We start from the raw sequence: 25,195 nt of genomic DNA on the forward strand, positions 1-25,195 counted from the left end.
GAATGTTATAGAACCGGATAGTACCGAAGAGTACAAAAAAATCTGCCTTTCTTTCACATTTGACATTGATTTTGCACCACAATGTTACGCAGGTCCCCAGAGGCCTGTAGGTGCTTGTTTGAAAGCTTGAAAATTGTCTGTCTCTATCGCTTTTCATTGCAAAGTTCTGACCGAAAACCTCTACAAATACAGTGTGCCCTTCCAGTCCAGTTCTAACCTGTCTTATCCATGACCATATCCGTGTTCGTGAGGTTTGAAGTGTTGGTGCTCGTATTCCTAACTCCTGAATGTATGTCCTATGGAGACGGTGTTCAAATACAGTAAACAAAAAACAACAGTGGTGGAAAATCACATGCAGATTGGGCGCAATCCAATCTTACATGTTGGTATTAAACTGCGTGTTTTAATGTTTTGGTATTGCTGTGAGGCACATGGAGTTGTCACCTCACATGAAATGTTCCTTACAAATAACATTGCCTTGCCTCCCTTATTTAGAGGCATGAGAGTTAACCACCCTGCCAGCAGAGACCTCACAATTCCTCTCTTCTGAAATACGTGCTCAGTCAATGTTGAGGCGAGCTGCACATGCACAAACAAGGGAGAGAGAATCAGTGTAAATGTGCCGGCCTACGCTGGCTGCCCACGGCTCCTACAGGTCGCCCCAGCGCCGTCGAGGATGGGTCAAAAACAGAAAACGTTACAACAGAGCTGTGAAAAACATGACCTCACTAATAAAAGTGGACAGACATGTAAGATGCAGAATTCTGTATACAGTACATGTTTTCTTAAGACATACGGTACATCCTATTAAGAAATACCTGTTAAATCTACAGTATTTTAAAAATTCATTTGGGATATATGGTATTTAACCTGCAGAATAAGATTACATTACAGTTGAAAAAATTGGGAGAATGGAGTGCTACTCGGATGTAAAAAGTTGTATAAGTTTAGTCTTTTGGGTGCTCTTCAGTGCAGGGATCAGTTTCAGCTAAAAATCAAACAAACTGAGGCACTCCGGAGGTAGAAATATTAAAAAGCCTTTATTTAAACATGGCTAGATAAGGTAAAATTGCCAACGCGTTTCGGCTCTAGGCCTTCCTCAGGGCAAGCTCGAGATGGCTGCCTCTGTACAGCTATAAGCTTACAGCATTGGTCACATGTCACAAGTGGGTTGGTCCAAGGTGGGTGTGTTCATAGTCACCTGGTTTGTAGAAAACAAAACATTAAAATATGTACAATACACTGTTCTTTACAAAACCATAGAAAGGAATGCAAATAATTACAAAACCCATACATTTTACAAAAATACAGACAAATCTAATTCTCCATTGAGGCCCGGGTACTCCATAGCTTTGAGGGTATAGATCCAAAAGGATTCCCTTTGAAGGAGCAGGACAGATTAAAAAAGCTCCTTCAAAGGGAATCCTTTTGGATCTATACCCTCAAAGCTATGGAGTACCCGGGCCTCAATGGAGAATTAGATTTGTCTGTATTTTTGTAAAATGTATGGGTTTTGTAATTATTTGCATTCCTTTCTATGGTTTTGTAAAGAACAGTGTATTGTACATATTTTAATGTTTTGTTTTCTACAAACCAGGTGACTATGAACACACCCACCTTGGACCAACCCACTTGTGACATGTGACCAATGCTGTAAGCTTATAGCTGTACAGAGGCAGCCATCTCGAGCTTGCCCTGAGGAAGGCCTAGAGCCGAAACGCGTTGGCAATTTTACCTTATCTAGCCATGTTTAAATAAAGGCTTTTTAATATTTCTACCTCCGGAGTGCCTCAGTTTGTTTGATTTTTAAGATTACATTACCTCTGTAATACTCTTCAATGCTGCCAGGATTTCACTGTAAAAATATATGCTTCATAGTGTTTTTTTCTAAAACAATTAAGAAGTGACAAGTCTTTAGTTTTAAGTTAAAGGCATTTTGTACGTGTCCAAAAGAGAGTGTTTAAGGGGCCACACTGTCTACAAATTGTTGATGGAGCCCCTGAAATGTGTTAGTAATGCGATGATGTCAACATAGCGTTTTATTATTTGAGCAATACATTTTTTTCTCAAATCAGAGCATCCATACACATCAAAGTAATATCAACTGTGTGTACTGTGTAGTACAATTTATAAAATAAATGAATAAATAAAATAAATGTAAGCTGAGGAATCACTACGCAATGTTTTTGTTATAACTTTTAGTTGCTCCGAGTCATGACTGACTCGTTGAGTGCAGTTGCTGCAGCTCGTGTCTCAGTGTTGGAGGGTCAACAAAACGACCTATGCAATGAATGAAGTACTGGATCCTTTTCTTCTTAATGAATACACTGCTTCATCACCTCCTTTAATTTCCAAGTACATGATACACAAGTGTGGCGTCAGCTGTTTCACAGACTTATCACTCATTATGTCTATGTGTGTATAATCATGCTATTTCAGTCATGTACAGTGAACCCCCAAGACATTACACAATCTCTTAAAGGAACAGGCCACCATTTTTCCATACTGTGATATGTTCTTACCTAAGCTTAGACAAGTTGAAGGGTACCTGTCTGGTCTTGGCGCGTGCCCGTGAAAGAGCGTGTTGGCTTCTAACTTCACCACGTTTGGAGCTATAGGAATATACTGGGAGAGGCCAAATGGTCCGAACAACATCTTTGGTCGTTTTGCGTGACTGAGCACATGTGTAAAGACCAGACAGTTGCGCATCATCTCGTCTAAGCTCGTTGTATCAAGTACTTTCATCTCTGTCCGCTCTTATGTTGGAGAAAAAACTGTCCCCTGACCCCCACATCAGGAGACATGTGTGTCCGGATTGGTCAACAGCGTCATGTGATTACTGCCCGCACTAACCAGCTCCCAACACTCTTCGTGGCCCTCGGTAAGAGTGTTTCTAAGCTTGTTTACAGTTCTTGCACATGGATTTTGCATTGTGTGTCCACAGCTTAAGTAAATGTATCAGATTACAACAGCTTTCACAAGACACCGACAGCAAACAGCGGTCAGATTTTGGTTTCACTAATTGCTGTTTTACAATATACTCTTTCTTCACCCCTCAGCTGTAAGCCTTGTTGCTCTCTGCCCTGTAAACGCTTTAGGTTCCTGCTCCACAGTAACAGCGTCTTGTGTTTCAACGTGCGCCTCAAAGATGAGTTCCAAATCGGCCATCATTGACTTGTTTTGGCGTCGCGCACACCGGGGGGAGGCAGGCGGTATAAATGTGGACTGTCAACCTCTCAAAGCTCCTGTGTTGTTTGGGAGGGAGGGAAAAAAACGACCACTAACGGGCCCCCACACGCGACTGTCAGCGGAGGATGTTATTGATATCACCGGCAGCGCTGTGACTGTACTGCCGGGGTGACAGAAGAAAAAGATCCCAAATGATAGTGGCTGAACCGCGCCGAATGCCACATATAAGGCATACGGTTGAAGATAGAGCAGTGTTGAGAGCTTTTGCTTAAAGGGAAGATAACAGGTTGTAATAATGAATAGTCAGCCACGAGGGAGTTTTCAGATTAATCAATAGCTAACCTTGAGCAGTCAAATTCAGGGGCGTCTAGTGACGGCTTTCTCAATCCTTTAACGGGCAGAATGATCTTTAGGTGTTTACATTTTCTCAATTCTTGAAGTAGTGGTAATGCAAAGAAATAGCGTAATTGCCTTAGGTAGTCATCGCTTTGTTGTACAAGCCTTAGCCACAAACACCCCGAATCGACATATGTGTTGTCAAATTGCACTACTCTTGGTCCAATTTGCCAAATACGTGTTGCTATTTCCCATCCCATCGTTCTGTAAGAGGAAATAAAACAGAACAAAACACAAAAGTAATTTCCTATCATTTCAATCCCATCTCCTGCAATTTCTTACCGCTCGTTTAGAAGCATTTTTTCCTCCCCCTAGTTTTGGGCCGGCTGTCTTTACAAATACATAAAAACACAAAAAAACAAAACAGTAAATTTCTCTCCATCCACTCTATCCTTTTACCATATTTACCCTTGTCGTTCTGTCCTTGCGTACGCTTTGTCGGTTCGCCCTGATTTCCAACTCCAGCTGCACATCCTTTTCTTCCTGCTAGGTGCTAAATCATTCTTCAATCCTTCTTGATTGTGCTATACTTGATCGCAATTAGCCACAGTGTTAACACCCTCAAGTTTCGCGACAATGACTCTCTCCCCCCGCTTCCTCTGTCAGACTTTTATGTTTCTTCTAGGAACAATTGACATCCCTCAAGCGCACGCCCCTGGGCACTCGGTTGATCATCATGTTTAACTAAAGGATGAGAACGGGGTATTCACATTCACGCGTCTGTCGAGGGTTGTGCATTTTTAGTCAACCAGCACAGGCTGACATAAAGAAACCAGATGAATGTGTGTGTTTTCAACAAACCTTGGAGCTATTTAAGAGTCCAGATTGGTGCAAATGAGTTCTGCGATTGCGTTTCCATTTCATTTTGCCTGCTCATTAGAGACTTATTATCAGCAGGGTCCTGTTGTTTGGCACACAAAAGCAAACGTGCATTAAGGGACGCCACAGCACAATCATGAAAGAGGTGGCAGTGGTTAAAAGTCCGGAGAAAAGTCTGGGCGATTGCATTGTTCTAATGTTCAAAGGTATGGAGTTTGTCTGTAGTTGATCCGAACGCCCAGAACTACCCTCGGACCCGAGCAGACAGCCAGGCCGATGGGCATTTGCTCAATCTGTTGACGTGATTTTATTTTATTTTGTCCTCTACAAACAGCTGTTGCTACAGTCTGTTTTAACTACTGTATGTGAAGCGTCTTGTGAAAAGTGCTCAACCATTAAACAACCACTTACTTTACCGAGAAAGTCAAGGCGCCTGATAGTGACAGAGTAGAGTAGTGAATTAAGGATGTGTAGGTTAGGTGTCTTCCCCCAGAGTCTGGACACTGGTGGTGGTACGGGAGACCGGAAAAAGACGCAGCAGGGAGAAGCTGTGGAGAGAAGAGGCGGTGAAGGGGCGGAGGTGGGTCGCAGCACAGCTGGTACGCAGACGAGCCATGAATGCTGGAAGCTTAAATGTGGGACCAAGGGCGATTATTATAAGGGACGCCACAATACAATCATGAAAGCTCAAACAAGAAGAGGTCACAGCGGCATCCGTTAAAAGTCTGGGCGATTGTATTGTTCCAATGTTCAAAGGTATGGAGTTTGTCTGTAGTTGATCCGATCGAACGCCCAGAACTACCCTCGGACCCGAGCAGACAGCCAGGCCGACGGGCATTTGTTTACCAGATGGAGGTACAACCTGAGAACAGGACGACACTGCTCTGCTCAATCTGTTGACGTGATTTTATTTTATTTTTTCCTCTACAAACAGCTGTTGCTACAGTCTGTTTTAACTACTGTATGTGAAGCGTCTTGTGAAAAGTGCTCAACCATTAAACAACCACTTACTTTATCGGGAAAGTCAAGGCGCCTGACAGTGACAGCGTACTGATGGGTCCAACCAGGAAGTCTGTGATGGATTCTGTTCACAATCTTGCCACAGTTTCAAGTATCTCCTTTGGTTGTTAGTGTCCATACAGAAAGACAGTTCGACAGGGCGGTAGATGCGTTATTGACACAGCTGGTGACAAACATGATCTGCTTTTAGTCACACATTTTCTTTGCGCATTTGCATGGTGAAGGAAGGGTTGCTTTTTGCATTTGGTCAAGACAATGATACAAGCCGTACAGGGGGAAACACTTTCATTCGAACACACTCCGACATTTCACTGGTCCAATCTTCGCAAACACCAGGCACCTGCCCCTACCCCTTTTCTTTTTTTCTCGCCTTCTTGTTATGTGCGCAATCACTCGGCCTTTGTTATTAGAATGAAATTGCTTTTATTTCTTCGGGGAGACGCAAAGAACAAGGTCTGGCAACCTGTCAGCGAGCAGATCCTTAATCACTGGCCTTGGGTAAACCTTTGGAGTTTTAAAGATGTTATAATGACCAGGCTTGTCGCAGCATCGCTCACCCCGGCGCCGTTAGAGCCGCGGAGGACAGCGGGCTAATTGAAGTGTCACTCACCGTTGAATTGTATTCCGTCTTCCAATGGCTTTCTTCCCCCCTTTCTCTTCGCGCCTTTCTCTACCTGCATCTGTTGATTTGTCTAATAGCTTGGGAAACCTGGATTCTACACAATTTGGAGTGCTGCTATGGACGAAGGAATCCATTTTTTTTTTAAAGAAACTAACAAAGGGCAAGATAATTGCGCACAAATACAATGATAAATGTTAAACAAAGTGGCATTGTGCAGTATATGGTATTGTATTGTTTCTGATGTGCAAATAAAATATACTGATGGCACAAGTTGATTCATTAGAAACATGGATTCCATGCTTTGCATGTGGACAAAGAGGGAATACAAGAAACTAGCGAGTGATTTTGCAAGTTAAAAGGTAGTTAAAATAAATAATTAATTTGGTCCAAAAAAAGCAATAGCAATTTATTCCTTGATTAAAATGTGGGCATAGACTGGGGCGAATGGCCTGGAGGGCAGAGGGCAATCTTACTTACTGTATACTTATTAAACTAAGCTGCCTGACCAAAAAAAAGGTCACACACTCTATTTAATTAATTTAATTTTATATTTTATTGAACCGCCTTTTGCTTTGATTACAGCAGGCATTCATAGTGGCATTGCTTCAATAAGTTTCTGCAATGTCAAAATATCTAGTGATGCAGTCATTTTTCACCAAGATCTTGTATTGCTAATAGGTGTGACCACTGTACAAAGCCTTTTCCTGCACATTCTAGAGATTCTCAATGGGGGTTAAGATCTGGACGGCCTGAACCACTGTTTCACAATGTGAACCCGATGATCCCTGACACTGACTCTCTTGGAAGATGTCTGTGCCCTCAGGGAAGAAGAAATCATCAAAATATCTGTTCATTCAGGATGTCAGCTGATTCTTCTTTGGGCACATAGTGTTTCTGAATCTAGACCTGACCAACACCAGCAACCCCAGATCATAACAGTTAGTTACATCCAGGTGGTAAACTTTTTTTGTTCCGACTGTAAACAGCACAGAGGAATACATTTCAAAATATATCTAAATCAACCCGGATAGTCTCAAACAGACAAAAGCAGCGATTAGAAAGATTTATAGACATACATATTTTTGCCAATCAGACCCCAGCAGTCGACATCGATATATGAATTATGGATGGGTAGGTTAGCGTTATGGATGTCTTCCCCCTTAGCCTGGACACTGGTGGTGTTATGGGAGACTGGTAAAGGGTGCAGCAGGGAGAAGCTGTGTAGGGACGAGATGTTGAAGGGGCGGAGGTGGGTCGCAGCACAGCTGGGACGCAGACGAGCCATGAACGCTGGAAGCTTAAATGCGAAACCAAGGGCGATTATTGGCTGCGACGGAAGTGTGGCTCTGCGCTGATGGGCTGATGTGGAGGTGTGACCCTCACAGACACGATCATTTGGCTGGAGGTAGGTGATGCTGAAATTAGTCTTCCAGGTTGAATCTACACCTAGCCTTCATAACTGTAAAACAGAGGTAGGCAAGTTTAATTTAGTATGCAATACTAGAAGAATATTGGGTTTGTGATTTCGCCCCTGAGCCTGACCTGTTCAGTCTGGTCATGCTCCTGGACATACCTTTTTTTTTTTTATATATACAAAAACAAATTTAGACTACACAAATTTGGAGGGAGATGTGCCATCAAAAAAATAGTACGTAAAAGTGGAAAGATTTCAATATGCTCTCTGTTTAAAGGCAAAACAATTTCTTATTTCGAGTTATGACTGTGACTGACTTGAGGGATAATTATGTGCAAATACAATCCCGGCGGTGATAATAAGACAGTGTGCCGGTGGAGCGGATATTACGCTCCTATTCAGGTACATTATATTAGACGGCGCTGGATATGAGGCGCAGTGAATGAATGAGTGAATTGGAGAGACGCAATTATGAATTCAATTAAGCTGACTCCGGAGCACACCCAGAAGTCTGATGAAAGTAGGCCGCCTTTTAAAATTATGGATGTTCTAATTACACGGTGTAATTATGGCTTCTGATGGCTATGTTTCACAGATAATACCCAGAAATTGTTGTCACTCTGGCACACGTGACAGAGCAATAACTGGTGCTGAGGTCTTTTCATCCAAACAAATACTTTGTCAAAGATAAAACATGATCTAAAGACTGAAGGTATATGAAGGATTTTATGAACATGGGGTCCACTTCCAGGAGAAGGACACTACCTCAGAGTGCTTTGACCTTGTGAGATGATTGTGTACTGAACATGTAGGTGCAACTAATCCACAGTGGTGTTTTTTTTTTTTTTCTCACATTCTCTTTGGACCTTGAATGCATCAAGTGACATAACACGCTCATACAGCATACATCTTTCTAATCTAATCATTCTGGAGGGAGCTTTTCTTCTTCCCTTGGTTTGAGAGGGAAAAGAAGATGAGAGAAAACTTCTCTTTGGATGTGAAAGAGTTTAAAGTTTAGCTACTATTATGTGTTACAGGGAGACACTACAAGCCTTTTTTTTAAGTTTGCTTTTTAAATATATATATATATATATATATATATATATATATATATATATATATATATATATATATATATATATATATATATATATATATATATATATATATATATATATATCTGAGCCCCTGGTATTTCTCTAGTTTCTCATGTTCCTCAGGAAAAAGGAACATGAGAAACTAGAGAAATACCAGGGGCTCAGAGAAGAGCTGGAGAAAACCTGGAGGGTGAAGGCATCAGTGGTGCCCGTGGTCGTTGGGGCACTCGGGGCCGTGACCCCCAAACTGGAGGAGTGGCTCCAGCAGATCCCAGGAAATACATCAGACATCTCGGTCCAGAAAAGTGCAGTTCTAGGAACAGCAAAGATACTGCGCAGAACCCTCAAGCTCCCAGGCCTCTGGTAGAGGACCCGAGCAGGAGGAAAAAGAGAGACCGCCTGCGGAGGGTGAGGATGAGTTTTTTTTTTATATATATATATATATATATATATATATATATATATTATTATTATTTTTTTACAATGATCTGTTTAAAGGAATAGGCCACCGTTTTTCCATACTGAGATATGTTCTTACCAAAGCTTAGACGAGTTGATACGTACCTGTCTGGTCGCTTCCAACTTCACCCCCGTTTGGAGCTATAGGAATACATTGGGAGAGGCCAAATGCTAACAACATCTTTGGTTGTTTGGCGTGACTGAGGGCACACACAAAGAGCAGCCAGGTACGCATCAACTAGTCTAAGTTCAGGTAAGAACATATTTCAGTATGGAAAAACGGTGGCCTGTTCCTTTAATCATTGCATAGATTTAACGGTTCTCCATAGATTTACATGAGAATATGTAAGTTTAAGGGCATGCATGCATGCATACATTTTGAAGGTTTCTCCAGAGAGATTGTCAGCATTTGGTGGTGTAGAGCGGGTCGGGTGCACGCGGTCGTTGTGTCCTTGGGCAAGACACTTCACCCACCTTGCCTCCAGCGTACACCGGTGTGTGAATGAGAGTGTGAACCGGTGACTTGTTTTTAAATTTCAGATGAACATATCTTTATGCATCCGCAAAATTAAACTGTAAATTTAAACCCCACTCAATCCATTACATATATTTTGTCACAAAAAATATTAGCAATTTAGGCATAAGGTTCCTCATTTAGAATCACATCGATGACGAGTTACTGAGGATCCTGACGATGTTAAGCTTAAGCTTTATTCTCTCTCTCGCTCTGACCAAACACGAGGCAACTTCCCAAGGTTTTTTCAGGATAATGTGTGAGTTCATTTACAAACACACACATTTATGAGCTAATGCACAACCTCTAACCCACTTTGAGAAAAATGTAACAATGAGACTTGGTTAAAAGCAAAATGTAAAAAAAAAAAAATGTTTGCATGGCATACAGTAGGCCCTTTAATTATTGGTACTAAGCAACTCTCTTCATCTTTATTCAGTGTCCTGTCAAATTCTTAAGATTGTCCGAGTGCAGAGTTCTAGAAATATCGGGCCGCCACTGTGTCGGAGGGGCTTGGGTGCAGCAAAGATGTCTGAGAGCTGAACTTGACACAAGGTCAGTCCGCGGTCCACAACTGTTCCCCGCTGAGGGAACGAATGCTCCTCCAGATGCCACAGAGGCAGGAGTGTGCAATAATATGAAGAAGCAAAAGCAAACCTTTTTCTTTGGTAAAAGTCTATGAAATAACATCATCAGTATCAGACTGCTGCAAACTCCTGGCTCTGTGGCAGCTGGACCATTTGAGAGTTCAGCAAACTGTGTGTTGTTGATGGGGGAACAATGTTTAACATGATGGAAAGCTTGTAATTGCTGCTCTGATTGATAACGCCTCTTCTCTCAGCACATGGCATGGTTTGTAGTGAATGTCCCAGAAAACAAATGGTATTTTCAACATAATCACTGTTACGATATCCAGACACAATGTAGCCGTGCATGGATTTGCTTAGGCATGAAGAAAGAGTTAAGTGTGAGTATTAAGTGTTACCAAAAAGTGCTGGCACAGGTAATGTTAAAGTGCAAGGATTAATAAAGTGTAACAACTGTATACAACGTGTAACAAAGGTGTATGTGGCTTTTTAATGCCACAAATGAATCACCATACTTGGTGGTGGCAAGCTACTATTGTAGCCACAGCTGCCCTGGGGTAGACTGCCGGAAGTGAGGCAACCAGTCTGCGCCTTCGGCCCCTCAGACCACCACCACTCACTCACTCACTCACTCACTACATTCGCCCAGGCTTCCTGGTGTTACCAAACAGTCTCCCATCCAAGTATCGGTCAGGCCCTTCCCTGCTTAGCTTTCAAGGTATAGCAAAGGCAGTATGGCCACAAATCAGACTAGGCATTAGATATATATAAAAAAAATAAAAAAAAATCTTCAAAATTCTTCAAAATCTTGTTCAGTCAAAGGCTGGCAAATTCTGAAAAAGTCTGTAGAAGCGAATGACCTCGAGATATTGTCGCCACAATGTGAAAAAAAAATCAACTTTTGAGAAAATGGCCCCTGATATTACGATTTCCTATATAAATCTGAGGAAAAACATTGAATCAGGGCATTATTTAAACATATATGTTTTATTTCCATGTGAAAGCTTACATGCTCAGAGACCAATTTGGCCTAAAGTTTTGCCTGTAGCGTCTTTCCTCAAAATAGTAAATAGTAAGTGCTTTATTTGTCATTGGACAACCGTACAACAAAACTGTGCTCAGGTGTTCGTCCTGACCCGCTAAGTGATTGCTTTCTAAATAAACTGCAAAACCCTTGAGGTAGGGGTAAAAGGTTGGGAACCACTGATCTAAAGTGTTACTGAGTATTTGAATGTTTCATGCATTTATTTTGACCCATGTGGGCGAACCAGTCCAGCGAGCCAGGAACCCTTCTCCAGCGCTTGAGATCGGTTTGGCCAGGAAGACCTCATTGAAGTTTTAGGAAACGGCAGCAGCATCAGGAGAAAACCCAGACAGCCAAACTTTTTGACCTTTTTTGCTCACACACTCACCCGTTAAATAAAAAAAAACAACTACTGGGAAGCATTTCTCTTTCATGACAAGTTAATAGGATTTTGCCTTAGTATTCTCCAGACACGATGCAGGGATGACAGTGGCGCAGTAGGCTTGATCATAGCTGTCAAGTCTTTACCGCCGTCCTCCCGTGTTAGTATAAACCCCGTCGTAATAACAGCATCTCCAAACTGAACTCCGTCACTAACCTCGTGAGAACTGCCGCCTGCAGTAGCCTGGATGACAGTTTCCATGAGGTTAGCACAGGGGTTATGCCCTCCTTTTACCCGGGAACCTACAGTATTTAAAGGAATAGGCCACCGTTTTTATATACTAAGATAAGTTCTTACCTAACCGTAGCCGAGTTAATATATCCCCGTCTGGTCTTTGTCCGTGCGCTCTGTCACGCAAACGGAGCACATACGCAGCCTCTCCCACATGTCATATAGCTCCAAAAAAGCTCACGATAGAAGCTACCAAGCTCTTCCACGTGTTCCCTATTTAAATAAAGTTACGTGAAGTGTTTTCATGCGAAGTATATTTACACAGAAATGTAGCATGTCGATTTTATAAGCAGATAAAAAGGGGTACTATATTGTGAGGCGTAATGATACGAGGAGCACAACGTCCGCATAGTAACTCCTAAAGACTTCCCCCGCTCACTTCCATCAATAGAAGCTGCGTGACTTGTAGAGCGCAGAGAACAGTTGAAGAAGCGTGGATAACTTGTGAACAATGCCTTTTACGTGCATCGTGCCGGGCTGTGATAACAAGCAGAAAGTATATAGTGTAGTAATGTTTCACAGATTTCCAACTCACCCCGGACGACGACACAGGACTCAGGACCTCTACCATGAGGTAGGAATGCGCAAGCACTTTCCCAAAATATATTTTCTGCTTGTTGTAAAAGGCTCTCTACAAGTTCCTTCCTTTAAACCCCTCTTGGAGCTTGGTGTGAGTGTTGGGACGACTCACAGCGGGCGCTAAAAAATGCCTCTGATTTGTAAATACACAATTTCACAGGTAAGAGCTTGATTACTTGTAGATGGTGAAAGGGCCATTGTGCCATTGGGTCAGTCACATGGCCCACTTGGACCGACTTGTCCATTTTACAATCACTTACATTCTTTAACCTCTTAACCCCCGCCTTAAAGGGACAATACAGAGTTTAAAAATGTTAAAATTAAGTATTTTCCTCCCCCTACATGTTCCAACAATGTCCTAATGTGTAGAATGAGCTCCGACCTGTTCACCACAACTGCCTCTAAAATCCTGCACTGTCACTCAAAATGTTTTACTTCGGGTCCGAAGTGCCGTCATGCACAAGCTTAATATAGAAGGTGCATTTACATATGTTGCCTGAGGTGGCAGTAGTGAGTATAAAATGGCTAACTTGCATCTAGCCCCTTAAAAGGAACAGGGCACCGTTTTTACATACTGACATATGTTCTTACCTGAGCTGAGACAAGTTGATACGTACCTTTCTGGTCTTTGTGTGTGCCCTCAGTCACGCAAAAATAGCAATGGGCTTCTCCCAGCATATTCCTATAGCTCCAAACGGGGGTGAAGTTGGAAGCTACCACACACTTCTACTGGCACGCACAAAGACCAGGCAGGTGCGTATCAACTCGTCAAAGCTCAGGTAAGAACATATCACAGTATGGAAGAACTGTGTCCCCTCACAGTCACACAAAATGACCAAAGATGTTGTTAGCAATTGGCTTCACCCAACATATTCCGATAGCTCCAAACGCGTTGAAGTTAGAAGCGACCAAGCTTTTCTACAGGAAGACCAGACAGGTACGTATCAACTCGTCTGAGCTCAGGTAAGACAATATCACACAGTATGGAAAAACGGTGGCCTATTCCTTTTTTGGCTCCTCAACTGGAGCTTTTAGAGGCTAAGACCTATGAAACGTGTCAAAGATTTTCCCTTGTCGCTGCACTGTCGTCACAGTAGTGCACCCATTTGAAATTGTTTGTAGCGGTGAAGCATTTCTATCAGGGATAAGGTTGTAAGCACTTTGCACAGCTTTCACTGAGCAACAATGTATAGCAACAACTGTCTCCTATGGTTTACAAACAATAACACGTCTTTTTTATTCGATGCACAGCGACAAAAGATCTTTTTCTCCCACAAATGTCTGCCTTTATGATATACTGGCTGACAAAGCAAATGCATTCCACTTCTAGAAAAACACAAACAAACAGACATGTAGAAAGCCTTTAAGCAATAACAGCATTAAAATAGCACAGAGTTAGGATTAATGCTATTTCATTTACAAAGCGTCATTACTTCAAACACACGGCATATATGGACTTTCAGTGGCTCCACAACCATGAGGTGCTGAAAGAAGAAAGCCATTAAGTGAAGGGTTGGAACGGCTCGAGAAAACTCTTATTGTGGCCACTAAAGGGAATCATTGCCTCCATTTGAGCACAAAGGCCAGTGATATTAAAGTGAAAGTCAACCGTAACATCGGCGTGGCCAATGCTGCTTTAAAGGCATGGCTTATGTCTGAATGAGAAGCGGATAGACTGTAATATCAGAGGGTCAGCCGCCGCAGTCTCCTCCGTCTGGGCCCGTGATTTCATACACGACTGAGCGCATGTCGAAAAAGGCCGATAGCATCAGGGCATTGTTATTCCGAGGTCTCATATCCCTGCTGTTTTAATATATACATGCAATAACATCGTCTAAGGAGGGGATTCATGATTACATTCTTTACTTTGTTGTTTTTTACTACGAAAAGCTCCTGTATCTAATCTCTACACTTTTCTCGAACAAAGACAGAGCAAGTGGTTCTCAGGGTTTTCACACCGAATGCCACCTCGTAAAATATTTAACCTTTAATCAGGACTAAACCAGGTCTAAAAATAGACAAAACTGGGCACACACGATGTCTTAACCAGAAGCATGAATGAAATGATCTTTAGTCAAAATTAATATGGTCAAAACCACCAGTACGGCAGTTTTGGAAACACGCTGGATCTTTCAGGGTCTCATCTCTAATTCCATCTCACTAAGCTCAAACTGTGCAGCACAGACGGGGGTTAGCGTGATCTCTTTTCTCCATGTAGGAAGAAGTGACAGAGGAACAATGGGGGGACTGGCTTTGTAGTCTATTTGGGATCCAGGTGCACCCAGATCCTGAATTATGCCTCTTTTCTCCTCTTATTATTATCATTAGTATTGTTTTATATGCAAGCTAGGTGACTGTGGCTCAATGTCAATCGTTTACTTTATATTCAGTTCGAAAATCTTGCGATGACTGGAGTGGCCCAGTGCTTCAGTTTTCTGTGCATACTGTATATGGTGAACTTAAGTCACTGAGCTTTGACTTCAGGTGGATGCTTCAAAACAAAAAAACATACACAGCAAAATCTATATTTGAACATGTAGACCTCATAACAGTATTTCCCAAAAATGATGCTTTTTCGCAATTTTTATTCAGTTGAAGTCGATTAATGGCACATAACGTTACGCCATGACTGGTGTCGCATTATGGGAGCTGTGTGAAATCCTACACTACACTGCAAAAAGTAGAAATAAGTAAAAATGTCTTGCAATGACTAAATTTGCCCATGATTCAAGTCCTTAATTTCAAGAAATAAGTGCTTTTTAGATTTTATCACACTCAAAATTGGATAAAAATATATATATATTAATTTACTTAAAAATATATTGTTGGAGATGTTTTTTTCTTAATTTAAGTGTAAAAAAAATGACCCACTGACCAATTTCTTGAAATCTGTTACTATACAGACTATACAGAGTTGGACCGACTTGTCCATTTTACAATCACTTACATTCTTTAACCTCTTAACCCCCGCCTTAAAGGGACAATACAGAGTTTAAAAATGTTAAAATTAAGTATTTTTCTCCACCTACATGTTCCAGCAATGTCCCATACGTAGAATGAGTCCAGACCTGTTCACCACAACTGCCTCTAAAATCCTGCACTGTCACTCAAAAAGGTGTTAATTCGGGTCCGAAGTGCCGTCATGCACGAGCTTAATATAGAAGCTGCAGTTACAGGTAAGACCTGAGGTGGCAGTAGTGAGCATAAAATGACCAACTTGCATCTAGTCTCTTTAAAGGAGTTTGTCTTTTTTTTTTTGACTCAAACTTGGCTGTAAATACTGGCAAAGTGGAGCTAGCCCGCAGTTAGCTTTGCCCGTTAGCCTATTAGCTTCTTCTAATGGTGTGTATTGCAGGGAAAGTTGCAAGTGTGGTTTTCTGGCCAGAGATGAAAGACCCCCCCAATCATCCCAATAACATTTGTATTACCCCCAGAGGGACTACGAAAAGGATTTATTAAGGTAAACAAGTTACTTAGTTCTTCTTCAATACAAGAAATGTAACCTTTTTCTGCATTACTGCTTTCAGTGTATATGGTGCGCAGGGCTGCATCAAGAACCAATCACTGACCAGCCGCTAATCACGCGCTTGCAAAATGACCAATTAAGTGTACAGTCACAGGCCACGCACATCTCATCTATCAAGTTTAATACAATAATATGGGGTTATTAAGAGAAATATGGAACATTACATCTCCTCTATAGCTTTACATAGATCTTTTCTAATACGAAATGCAAATCCCAGACCTTAATGGTGGCCCAGTTAATATGCATGATGATCTGGAAAATGCTGGTGCACGTCCCCGAATAACCCTGCAGCTACTACTTCCCCTTCTTACTCAGTGCGTCTGACTGAACAACAGACACGGTGAGAAACATAGCTTTTGTTTTGGCCTGGGGGTGTGGGCTTGGGAGCTATGAATATGTATGTACTATATGTAAACAATAGCTCCAGCAGTCAGCTAGCAACATACAGTGATATGACCAGCGAGTATAGGAAACAAATGTGTAAACAACCAGATTGGATCGGGATATGACTAAAACGTGCAGGTAAAATTCACGAGCTGCTCAAACCGGTCGTCGGCTTTCGTTCATTCAGTCACACAAATGGTAGTAATCTAGTAGCTGCCCTGGGGCTGGGTGACAGAGAAGTGGCTGCCATTCTGCTCCAAACATCATCTATCACTCTATCACACACCATCAAGGGGACACACCTTTACCGTGCTTGGATGGAAGTTACAAAAAACGAAAAAAAGATTAATCCCATTGTGTTCAGTTTCTGTTTTCTTTTCGTTTTATTCCAGGTATTCCAATAATAACATGACCCCTATAGAGGTCTGAAACAGAGGTACAAGTCAGATAAGAGCTGCACACACAATAATGCTGTATGACATGTTACTTGTTGTCGGGTAACCCCCTTTTTAAAATACTGTACAGGCAATTTGTTTGAATGTGTCTATAAGTCTCATATGGATGAATGTTGAAAATTAACTGTTTTGCTAATACCCTGCCACACCTGTGGAGGAACTGAACGGCCAGCTGTGCCAAAGGCTCTCCAAGCGCGCGCTCTGCGCTATTACGCATCACACCTCACCAACCGCAGCAGCGGTCACCACTCTAATAATATAGTATATGCGTAGGCTAGGTTATCACCATTTTACTCACCACAACAGCGACACCAAAGCATTACTTACGATTGATGTCTTCATCAGTCCTTCCTCTCCTCCAGATGCGTCACTGCCAACTCCATAGCCCCTCTGTCCACTGCCATTGCTGTCCTCAAACGCCCTAGTGTTGTCAGTCTCCGTGTCACCCGTGTGTCCGGTTGTCCGGTGACCGCTGCGAGCCTCGGATCTGCGCCGGGCTCCAGTGCTTATGATGCGGGGAAACTTGTCTCGTGATCCCGGCAAAGTCCAGCCTCGGGTCCCGCTGCTGTTCTTCCCAAAGTCACGCGTCTCTTTCTGAGTTCCTCTTGAGAACGTGGTGCCAAATGTCCGAGATGAAACTGATGTTAATTTCCCCACAGCTCCGTCAGTTAAGGGTGAAACATAATAAACATTACAGCTGCGTTTAGCTCACGGGTTTTTGAACTAGATTTGACAGACACTCGCTCCATCCAATGAAAACACGTGTATCAGCTAGAGGGCGTTTGGGCAGGTGAGCCTACTCCTCTGATTGGCTGAAGGGTCTGCTACGTCATAAAGCTTGTCACATCCAGTAGTATTTCGTCATAATTATTTAAGAAAGAAATTGATATTGACTTTATATATACAGTCTATGCTTCAATCATAATACTGAACATGACAAGCTTTATGACGTGACTGACCCTTCAGCCAATCAGAGACGCAGGCTCACCTGCCCAAACGCCGTCTGTCTGATACGTGTGTTGATTGGGAGGAGTGAGTGTCTGTCAAATCTAGTTCAAAAACCCGCGAGCTAAACGCAGCTGTAATGTTTTATATTTTTTAGCCTTAAATGACTGCGGAGAAATTACCTACATGAGTTTCATCACGGACATTTGGCAGCACGATCTCAAGAGGAACTCTGAAAGAGACGCAGGACTTTGTGGAGAGCAGCAGCGGGGGCCGAGACAAGACTTAGCCGGAGTGACGAGAGAAGTTTCCCCGCGTTGTATGCACTGGAACCGGGCGCGGGATCCGAGGCTCACAGCGGTCACCGGATACACGGGTGACACGGAGTCTGACAACACAAGGACGTTTTCAGGACAGTGCTGGAAGTGGACAGGAGAGATTATGAAGGTAAGTAATGCTTTGGTGTCGCTGTTGTTGTGTGTGATGCGTAATGGCGCAGAGCGCGCACTTGGAGAGCCTTTGGCACAGCCCGTTCAGTTCCTCCACAGGTGTGGCAGGGCTGAAGATCTGGAGCTGATGTTTGCCATCACATATGGCATCTGGGGCTAATTTTGCAAGTTTGTAATTCATTTCTTTGCGTTTGAGTTTTGGAATTATCCCAGTCGGTCAGATACACTACGCACGATAAAGTCGTTTCTGAATTGGGTTAAATGTAATGGGGGCGCTGTTTTAGTAGACGTCTTATATGGTTCAGGGATGAAACAAACGACCACTTGTGTCGTTTTCTGTTGGAGGACTGTCTCTTCTATCCATATAAATGAATATAACGCCTTTCTATTACACTATTTACACCAAAGAACCACTTACCCATTTACCCACACATCTTTAAACCAGAGTACAGAGGCGGGTTAAGTGTCTTGCCCATGGACTGAACAACAGTTTGCACTGGTGGTAGCTGGGATTGATTCACTGATCTTTACTGTTCTACGGCCGCACCATGTACCCTCCAGAGCCCCCGTGCCCCTGGTTGGGAAACACTGATCCAGAATATAAATTGCCCACTTCCAGCAGCGAGTGCTCCGGCTTCAGCCCGGCGAGTTGAGGAGGCCGGGCATGCAGGCGGTGGTGTTTTGCTGACAAGAGGGGGTTGAGCTGCATATTGATATTGCGGTTCCCTTTGCCCTCTATAAATGTGAAATCAAGCTTAAATTTCCAGGACAGAAATTCATTGCTTCCTTGGCTCTGTGTCAACTCCATCTCCTAGTGCCGCGCGTGTCACCGACAGTGGCTGCACGGCCTGATGGGACATTACCAAATGCATTTTACATTTCACTGAATCACCCTGTGGGAATGGCTTCGGTGGGTTTTCCAGGAACATCTTGATGTATAGCACTTTAAATTAGATAGCTTTATTGCTTCAAAATGCGTAATGATGCATTATCGACTGTACAAGGGAAAGTATCTCATGGGAGACTGAAATAGAGAGAACTGCTTGTATGAATTCCTTTTTGGGTAACTGACTTTGAAATACTGTTTTTAATTCTCGCAATTGATAATATCTACCAAGGCTCTCCAATCTATAGCTTTGAAACTCGCAGTGGCCCTCCAGCCTTTTCCAACCCCCCAAAGACTCTTCATGTCTGCATATATCTCCATCTGTGAGATCAATAAAGTATCATCTTATCTTATCTTATCTTATATTGTAGGCTTGATGAATTGAATTTGATGACTGTTTCTGTACTGAATAAAGTCATATTCACAGATGTTTTTTTTCCCGTATTGACCGAGCGGACATTAGTATCGCAGCTTTCAGCCCTATCCACAGAGCAACCCCAATCCAACAGGGACTGGATATAAGAACTAAAAGCTCCAACAAGGTCTGGATGTTCTTCCACAGTCTTGGGCCCCGTCTGCAAAGGGACTCCCATCAACCCTGGGTCTATCTGCCTGTCTGTCCGTCCATGGGGGTGGATCTCTCCTTCTGTGGTTCTGTGACTAAAGTCCCGTTGTGATAACTGTTGTGGGCTATACAAAACAGCTTTATTGTATGACTTCTTTGTGCACTACATTATTTAGTTATGAAGACAGTGATTACAATAGAAGCAACTCTTTCTTTGTGTTGAAACATCATCTTGTCTATCAACGCTTAAGGGTGTATTCTGTCTTTAAATCCCATAGTTTGCATATATATATATTTTTTTCTTTTTTGAGTAAGAGTAGCTCACAGGAGGCATTCAAAATCCCAACCAGAGAGCGCATCCCAGCATTGTAGCATTTCTCTGGACAATGATGCTTGATAAAACAACACCGCCTTTCAGCACTTAAAGTATAAGCCCATAACTAACTTTTTCATAGCGGTATTGGCTGGAAAAAAAAGGCATGCTGTCCCCTTCAGCAGACAATCCACAACAACTACTCCACTTCAGTCCACACAGAGGGCTCTACACATGCTGCTATCGCAACAGTGCCCCTTAGATGTATCACATTAGAACTGCTGCATAAGTAGAACCTGATCCGTGGGCACTCTCTTGGCCAGCCTGACGTATAGATTTTTGTTGTTTACCCCTCTCTATAACTCTCTCCTCTCACTCTTCCTCTTTCTCTCACTCTCTTCTCTTGTCCCTGCCTCTCTCTACATTTTCTTTTCCTCCTACAGTGCGTTTTCTTCTCTCATTTCTCTGTATTCCTTCCCTTCTTCCTCCTTCCTTTTTCTCTCCCTCCATTTTTTGTTTTGATCCCTTTTGTCTCTTTCTGTGTCTCCTGTTACTATAGTGTCTATAGAATCTTTGGGATCTTTTCATTCTGGCTCCTTGGATGACAGTGAGTTTGAAGTGCAAATCTTGAAGCAAACATTTTTAGCTGTTTCAGATCATTAGCAAATTTTCTGCCCAGCAAAGTTCTATGCCAAATCAGTTGCTACCACCTTTTCTGCTCCCAGGTGCTTTTTGCGTTTGTGAGCACATTTAAAGAGCTGTAGCTCAGCAATGGAATCATGTACAGGGCTACTAAACATAGTTCCAGGAACAATCATCCAAAACGTTCTAGTTTCTAGTTCTGTTTTGGATTTATAGGCTGCTAAAAATGGCAATTTTTGAATTTCGTATTTTTCCCCCCCAAATGTCAGGGGCCATTTTTGAGCTTTTCAGAGTAGGACCCATCTTTGTGAAGCTATAACTCAAATACCCTTTATCCGATCGACATCCTGCTTCTACTGCAGCAAGGTCATATCCTAATAAACTAAAACCTAGAGTATGAAGATGATCACTCAATACACTTCTTTTCTAGAGGCCCTGACATTTTGGGAAAAATATCTGAAATTCAAAAATTCCAATTTTTAGCAGCCTATAAATCCAAAACTGTACAATCTAGAACATTTTGATGATTGTTCCTAGAACTATGTTTAGTAGACATGGCACATACCGAATTGTAGCCCTGTACATGATTACTTTGCTGAGCTACAGCTCTTTAAAAGTGCTCACAAACGCAAAATTGTCTGAAAAAAGATCACTTTGCATGTGTTTATTACACATGTGGGGTAACTAAAAAAAAAGGTTTCATCCAAATCTGAGAGGGTCACCTGGGAAGATTCTGTGAATTTGGGTGATTTGGCACCGAATGACCCGACAGATGTGTTTGAGATTATGACCAAATAGCCCTTCTTTAATAATGGTTACAGCAGGATACATTTTAACCTCTTAACAGTGTGTTGTTTTCCATTGTTCACCCAGTTAAATCTGTGCAAAAATGTATAAAACAATAACAAAGATCTACAGTAGCTCTTTTCGAAAATGAGTTGCTATTCGCACCGTTCCCTTCAAAGAGCCGTTCTAAAGAGCCGAGTTACAAACATCTCATCACTTGTCTCTCTTTCTCCCCCTTCCCTCTTGTCTCACGCTCTCCTTGCTCTGCCTGTCTCTCACACTTTGCCACTATCCCTCCCTCTCTCTCTCCCTCTCCCCTCGCTGTCACTTCACACTTTAACGATTTCTTTCTGATCATTTATTTATTTGCTCCCGTCCAGCCGTTGACATTTGGGAGCGGATTCGCAGCTTGACTGAGATATATTGCACAGGACAACCGAGCAAAAGGGGGGGGGGGGGGGGGGTGTGGATCTTTGGGCGCGCCTCTGCCTTATAGTCCAAAGAAAGCTGGTTCAAACGGCCTTTTCCATATCAGAGAGAAGTAGGGAACAAATGTTTTTTTGTTGTTTTATTTATTTTTTTTGCCAAGGGGATTTCTGTTTTTTTACAGTGATCCCGGAAGATCAGCTTTTGTTTTGGTTTAGAGAGAAACTGTTGGTGTTGGAAAAAGTCTGACAGTTTTATCAAATCCATCCCCCGCTGCCATGATCCCACTCAGGTGTTGCAAAGACCGAAATCTTTCCCGCCTTGTTGTCTTCGGTGAAACCTTGGAATAAAAGTGTCAAGATATCAGTGTGAACATGAAGCTCATCTGGTTTGCTGTACATTGTTTGGACACCATGGGGATTTTACTTTAAGTTTACATTGAAATAATGATGGAAATCAAAACCCAATCAATCACATATAGCCTCATATTAAATTAGAAACAATGTAGAATTTCTATAATTATATTTCCTAAACATAACTCTTTCAACCTGGAGCAACCGAGACAGAAGCAAAAGCAGAAATTAGAAATCTTGAAAAAAGTGACAAAAATGCAACAAAAACGCCACAAAGAGCAACAAAAGAGTAACAGAAAATGGGACCAACGCAAAACAAAAAGACGAGGGAAAAAAAAGTCAAAAAAGTGGCCACATCGCAGCAAGAATGTGAATAAAAAGATCTGTTTAGATGAGATTTTCAGATCTTAGCTTTCAAATGAGGCATTGCACTGACCTAGATGTAAACTGTAAACTCCGGTCAAGAAGCTTTTAGGGGGGGGGGAAGAGGTTAATAAGCATGAGCAGGTTAGATGAGCGTTAGCCTGCCCTGGACAGTGGTAGTGGAATGGGATGTTGGAGAAAGATGAGCGGCAGGAGAATCCGTGACGGGGCGGAGGTGGGTTGCAGCACAGCAGGCAAGCAGACGAGGCCGTGAAGGAGGAGGATTAATTGGATTTTAACACAGGAATCTTGGCTGATAATTGGCTAAAACGCCTGATGCCCAACTGCAAAGCTGATAAAACACTGGACCATTTTACTCATTCACAGCAACCGCTCACAGGAAGTATAGACTCTTTTATAAAGGATTGGACTCAATTTTAACATCAACTACCGTTCAGCAGTCTATACTCAACTTCACACCGGAAAAGTGGAGGTGCAGCTGGTGATGAGGTGTTGACTGGATGAAGGCAGGTGACGCTATAATTTGTATTTATTCCTCGGCTTCACTTTTCTGATAACTAGTCTAATGTTGAGTCATACACAGTAACATACAGTAACATACCTTTCTACATGTCATAAAAATTGTATATGTGATTTTTCTTCTTTTTTGGGGTAAGAGCTGTGTGAGTGAAACACAGTGAATTCACATGACATTTGCTGTCCCTAACCCTTATCCTAATCCTAACTCCTTGATAGGATGGACGGGAAGTAACAATCATCCAATCAGAAAGCCCATAGAGCCACAAGATTTGGGTTCTGAAGAAATAGTAAATCTACAACAAACAGAACACAGCTTGGCTTTGTTTTTGTTATGCTATTTTAAAATGGAAAGCATTACATGCACCCCCTTTAACCTCTTAACCCCCACTTGAACCAAGCACATTTTTCTCCAGTTCAGCATTACCCAAATCTAAAAGCTTCTGTAGAAAAGTATCAAAACAGCGACAAAAACGAGAAGAAAACGCAACAAAAATGTAACTAAAAAGCAACACAAAAGTGACAAAAAAGTGAAGAAAATGCACAACAAAAATGTGGCGAAACTTGACAAAAAAACAGCCAGAAAAGATCAACAAAAAAGTTACAAAAATGTTGTTTTGTAGGTCTTAGCTTTCAAATGAGGTGTTACTCTGGCCTATAGGCAGGAAAGAAGCTTTCAGATTTGGGTAAAGCCGAACTGGAGATAATGTGCATGGTTAAGGCAGGGGTTAAGGCGTTAATTGTTCACATTCTTCACTTAATGTGTAAATCATAAATGTGGCTTTCCCCCCCTAGCATAACTATTTTATAATTAGAAATATAAACACTTTATATAAGCAAGGAATGAGTTTGTCTGCATGTTGTTCTGAGTTTAGAGCGCCCTCTCCAGGCAGCAGTGGGAATCATTCATGTTCAAAAGCTTACACAGGCGGACATTTTTTGCTTTAACTACACAGACATTTTAAGAAAGAAAAGTCAGTCTTGCATGATACCCCCCCAGGTTCTAACCACACATCTAACTACAAAATCCATGAAATACAACTCGTATCACTTTTTACTGATGAAAACATTAGCAAACGATACTTAAATTATTATTACTTAAAGCAAAAGTTGTATTCCAGGTTTGTCTTGGATGGCAATTTTGAAATATGATTTTGTATTATCTGTCCCCCTTTAAATTTCACATTCAAAACATCATTATTCATGGGTAAGGAGCGTATTAGTGGAGTAAACAAACATCAGAGCTTTCCAAAGTGTATATTTTAGCCAGCCCGCGCAGCAAGACGCAATGCTCCAGGCTCCAAACTCCCCTCTTCTCAAAAACATTTCATTTCTTGTTCCCACACTGTAATTTGGCTCTGTGCAAATTGATGTCAGAGCAGAGGCTGACACTGTCTTATTGTTTTTCGCTCAAGTCTGACAAAAAAAACTTTCTCTTGGGAAACCAAAAAATCTGACTGCTAATGTAGCTACATCCACAATTTATTCACCATCACCAGATACTAAGTCAGACGTCAGAAGAGTAATCCGGCGCTGTGCTCCAGTCAATGAACTTTGGCTCATGACAGAAACAGAATGCAGTCGGGTTTTGTGAAAAAATGAGGGTAAGCGGGATATTTCTGATGCAGTTTGATCAAATGAATGCCTTTGTCTTGTATCACACTTACAGCCGCAGAATACATTTCCAAATGATCGTAAATGGAATATTGGATAACGCTATGTCCATATCACAAAACCACCGAGGTTTTCCATCTGGCGTGTTTGCAACTCTTGGTATTCAATTGTTTGACTTTGTGCATTGTTGGCTGCTACTTAGTCGATAATCAGCCATTGTTTTAACAAAGATATGACCTTTGTGTATCTTGACACTTATCCTTGAGCCAATTGCGTGGGCAACTTGATCTTCTTCACATTGCGGTTTAATAATGTCTTAGACCTTACGTGCATAAATTGTTTCGCCATTTAATCTGTTGGTACGAAAAATCGGAATCTTATTGCTAGCCACAGTGTGAGACTTTTCTGGACACTCATCCTTCCATATGGCACTTTCAGCATATGGGGGAGGCGCAGTGTGGTCAGTTCAGCTCACAATCAGCGATAACCTTTGAACACACTCTCAAAAAGACAAAACCACAGCGCAACATTCCAGATTCTTCAGTATGTTGTCTCAAG

The sequence above is a fragment of the Gobius niger genome (genome assembly GCF_951799975.1).
Source record: "Gobius niger genome assembly, chromosome: 11".
In the NCBI taxonomy this organism is placed as follows: Eukaryota; Metazoa; Chordata; class Actinopteri; order Gobiiformes; family Gobiidae; genus Gobius; species Gobius niger.